The sequence below is a fragment of the Arachis ipaensis genome, chromosome B5, assembly GCF_059453495.1.
Source record: "Arachis ipaensis isolate K30076 ecotype BB chromosome B5, ASM5945349v1, whole genome shotgun sequence".
Taxonomy (NCBI): domain Eukaryota; kingdom Viridiplantae; phylum Streptophyta; class Magnoliopsida; order Fabales; family Fabaceae; genus Arachis; species Arachis ipaensis.
The window spans coordinates 126,369,629-126,374,292 of record NC_142440.1 but is presented as its reverse complement, the minus strand read 5'-3'; the positions used below and the strand labels follow the sequence as shown (position 1 = coordinate 126,374,292).

At 41.4% G+C, this 4,664-nt stretch overlaps 1 non-coding gene across 1 annotated transcript; it reads right to left on the bottom strand.

Moving 5' to 3' along the window:
* Positions 1 to 1,170: 1,170 nt before the first annotated feature.
* LOC148565704 (small nucleolar RNA R71) lies at positions 1,171 to 1,277 on the bottom strand. Its single transcript, XR_015883932.1, has one exon. It is a non-coding gene; the product is annotated as a small nucleolar RNA R71 (small nucleolar RNA).
* Positions 1,278 to 4,664: the final 3,387 nt, after the last annotated feature.

The window sequence follows — 4,664 nt, the reverse complement described above, 5'->3', positions numbered from 1 at the left end:
TGAGCAATTACCCCATTCCCGTTTAAGATTCTGCAATTTACTTTCTGCCATTTACATTCAGCTCTTTATTTCTAGCATTTACTGTTTCTGCTATTTACTTTCCCGCCATTTAATTTTCTGCAAATCTCAAATCAAATTCTGGTTCGCTCAACTAGAACATTCCTCTAATTAAAGTTGCTTGATCAATCAATCTCTGTGGGATTCGACCTCACTCTATTGTGAGTTTTTACTTGACGACAAATTCGGTACACTTGCCGAAGAAAATTTATTGAGAGACAAGTTTTGTGCGCATCAAGTTTATGGCGCCGTTGCCGGAGATTGATTTTGTATCAACAATGATTAAGTTGGAGGATCACTAGATTGAGCATTTGTTATTCTGTTGATTTAAATTTCTGTTTGAGCACTTTACTTTCGGTTTCAGTTGTTTTGTATTCCCATCTCTTTAACCCCTTTATTTCAGTTGTTTACACTCTGTTTCACTCACCCACTAACTGTTTGATATATTACATCACTCACACTAACAGCATATTTTTTTTAGAATAGTTTTTGGATCTATTTCCTTGCTTGTACCTTGTTGGTTGTATGACAGGGAGAAGAAGTGGGGCTTCAACTTCCTTTGATTCTGAACCTGAGAGGACCTTCCTTAGATTAAGGAGGGAAGCAAGAGGAAAAAGAGTAGTGGGTGCTGAGGAAGAGGAAGAGTATTTTGAACTAGACATGGAGGAGAATATGGAGAACCATCATGAAGAAGAGGCTCACAACCACGGTAGAGAAGGTCTAGCAAATCATGCTGGGTAAGAGAGAAGAGTTCTGGGTTCTTACATCAACTCAAATCTAGGAAAATGTGGAAGTAGCATCCAAAGGCCAACCATACATGCCAATAACTTTGAACTAAAGCCACAGCTCATCACCCTTGTTCAGAACAACTATTCATTCGGAGGGAGTGTCCAAGAAGACCCCAATCAACATCTAACCACCTTCCTGAGGATATGTGATACTGTGAAATCTAATGGTGTTCATCCTGACACCTATAGACTACTTCTGTTCCCTTTCTCACTCAAGGACAAGGCATCTAAATGGCTGGAGTCCTTTCCAAAGGAGAGTTTAGCAACCTGGGAAGATGTGGTGAACAAATTCTTGGCAAGATTCTATCCTCCTCAACGGATTAACAGGCTGAGAGCTGAGGTTCAAACTTTCAAGCAGCAGGATGGTGAGACTCTATATGAAGCATGGGAGAGGTTTAAGGACCTAACAAGGAGGTGTCCACCAGATATGTTCAATGAATGGGTGCAGTTACACATTTTCTATGAAGGCCTTTCTTATGAATCAAAGAAAGCAGTAGACCACTCATCTGGGGGATCTCTGAACAAGAAGAAGACCATTGAGGAGGCCATAGATGTCATTGAAACTGTAACAGAGAATGACTACTTCTATGCCTCCGAAAGAGGGAACACTAGAGGAGTGATGGAGCTAAACAATGTAGATGCTTTGCTGGCCCAAAACAAGCTCATTACCAAGCAATTAACTGACCTCACCAAGAAGATGGAGAGGAACCAAGTAGCAGTAATCACCACCTCATCAACAACCCAAGAGGGAGTGAATGCAGAGGCAGAGAGTGAGCAGGAGCAAGCCAACTACATTGGAAATTCACCTAGACAAAATCATGACCCATACTCCAAGACCTACAACCCTGGTTGGAGGAATCACCCAAACTTTGGGTGGGAAAATCAACAAGATCAAAGCCAAGATCAGAGACGTCACAACCCTAACAACAATGCAGCTCACCAACAATTCACATAGAGAACATATCAACACCACCATAACAACACCTCTCCACATCCATATCAAAACCAAAATAACACTCCTCATCCTTCTACCTCCAATCCCAACCTACCATCATCTGATGACAGACTCTCAAGGATTGAGAACCTGCTTGAAGGCATATGCAAAGAGATTCAAGACAACAAGGTGTTCAAGGAGGAAGTGCGAGCAAATTTTAAGAACCAGGGAGACACCATCAAGAGGTTGGAATCTCAAGTGGGGTATCTCTCTGAGCAGATTCCCAAACCTACAGATGGATTCCCAAGTGACACAAAGAAAAATCCGAGAGGTGAAACAAAGAAAGTAAGATGGAAAGATTACAAGATGGTCACTATAAGTGGTAAGGAGACTGAGGACGAGCCAAACAAGCCGTCAGAACAACCTGGAGATACCTCAGCAGAGAAGAAGGAAAAAGATCACCAAGAACCAAAAATCTCACAACAGGAGCTGCTGAGACTCTATGCACCCTTTCCCCAGCTACTCAATGGTGCTGTGGAGAAGAAAATATACTCAAGATTTCTTGACTTGTTTGCATCTCTACATGTAAATATACCATTCATCAAGACCATCCAACAAATGCCTGCATATATCAAGTATATGAAGGAACTGCTTCCCAGGAAAAGCTCACTCAAGGGAGGCCAAACTATAGTGATGAACAAGGAGTGCAGCGCCCTCATTCAACCAGAGTTGCCTACAAAAAGAAAGGACCCAGGGAGCTTTCACATCCCCTGTGCCATAGGAGAAACAATGTTTGATAAAGCACTCTGCGATTTGGGAGCAAGCATCAACTTAATGCCCTTATCCCTTATGAAGAGGCTGCAGATCAATGAGATAATGCCCACAGATGTAGTCATCAGGCTGGCTGACAAAACTCAAAAACAAGCAATAGGAGTGGTGGAAAACGTGTTGATAAAGGTTGGGAAATACTTTCTTCCCACAGACTTTGTCATATTGGACATGGAAGAGAGTCACACTCACCCAATCATATTGGGAAGACCATTCCTAGCTACAGCCAGAGCACTCATAGATGTGGAGCGAGGGGAGCTAATCTTGAGGATCCATGATGAACAGCTCACCTTCACTATTTTCAAACACTCACAAGAAACAGATCAAGAGAACAAGGAACCAAGGAAGGATCACAGTGAGATACTGAAGGAAGAAACAAGCACTGAAGCACAACCAGCACATCTGGGAACTCCCTTGATTTATGAACAAGGCAAACAGCAACTGCCACAGCTCAAAGAAAATCAGGAAGAACCTAAACCACCAGAATCATATGAGACCAGTAACCATATTTCCTTAGAGGAGGAGGTCACAAAGAGTAAGACAACATCACAAGGAACAAAGAAGAAGGTACCAAGGAGGTGGAGGAACAAGAAGATCCCTACCGAGGACTTCTCTCCAGGGGATAAAGTAATCTCAGCTTACTTCCTAGATATCCCCCCTGATCTCCCCACTGTACCATCTCAGTTACCTAAGGTCTTCACTATCAACAGAGTTCTCTCCTTGGAACATGTAGAGATCATTGATACAACCACTGGATATAGGTCTACTGACAGAGGAGAAGACTTGAAGCATTATCAACCTCCCTGATAAAGGAGAAACGTCAAGCTAGTGACGCTAAAGAAGCGCTTCATGGGAGGCAACCCATGTTTTATATGCTTTTAGAAAATAGTGAATAAGTCAATATTCATGAATTCTAACCCAAACTTGACAAACACTTGGTGGAATCCTTATTATGCAATATATAGTGAAGAATAAGTGGTGTTCAAAGAATGCCAAGAAAGCATGAATGCAATTCAGAGCATGCTAGTCTTGGAGCCTTGAACAAAACTTTTTCATCACAGTGCTACAAACTAAGTTTGGTGTCACCCAAGGTGCCACCAATGTGCATATAAGGATACACAGTTAGTTAGTTAGTTGGTGTTCATGAATAAACAATCTAGTTCGTTTTCTTTATTATTCTAGCCATAAAGTTTAATTTCTCAATGATATTAATTTTTCTTATTTTATTTTTATAGGAAAAGGGAAAGGAGCATTGAAGGGGATTGATTGGACAATGAAATGAGGAAGGCTCGGACACCACAAGAGGAGGGTACTACACACGTGCATCAAGGAGGGATGCATTGGAAAATGTTGCCATGCAACATTGAAAAGAATGAGACCCTTGAAGACCGAACCAAGCCCCTCATAAAGTTGATAATCCTTGTCCTTTCTCCATGCTGAACCCCATCCGTCCATCTCACACTCAAATCATCTATCCAAACCCTTCATTTGCCCATCACTTCCATATATAAGTAGCTCTCCCTCCATACCCCCTTCACATTCCAAACGCCCAGCTTAACATCTTCCTCTCAGAACCAAACCATTCTTACCACATTAAAAACATTCCCCCTCACTCCCTTCATTGCACTCAATCCTAAACAACCAAAAGTCTCCACACCCTTACCACCTTCACACATTAACTCCCATTCATGGCATCTTCGAGCTCTAAAAGAAGGAAGGGAAAGGAACCTATGGAGCAACACCCATATGATGAAAAGAAATTTAGAAGCTTGCACCATGCATTGCAATACGGGTGGATGGTTGATAAGAAAATAATTTATGAACTTGGATTTCAAGTCAGAAAGAATGAGTGCCCGGAAATCACGACGAAGGTAGAAAAGAGGCGATGGGAGCCTGATGAGCGGATATTTTATACGCTTTTTGGGGTTAATTTCATGTAGTTTTTAGGATATTCTAGTTAAGTTTTTAGTATATTTTCATTAGTTTCTAGGAAAAATTCATATTTCTGGACTTTACCATGAGTTTATGTGCTTTTCTGTAATTTTAGGTATTTTCTG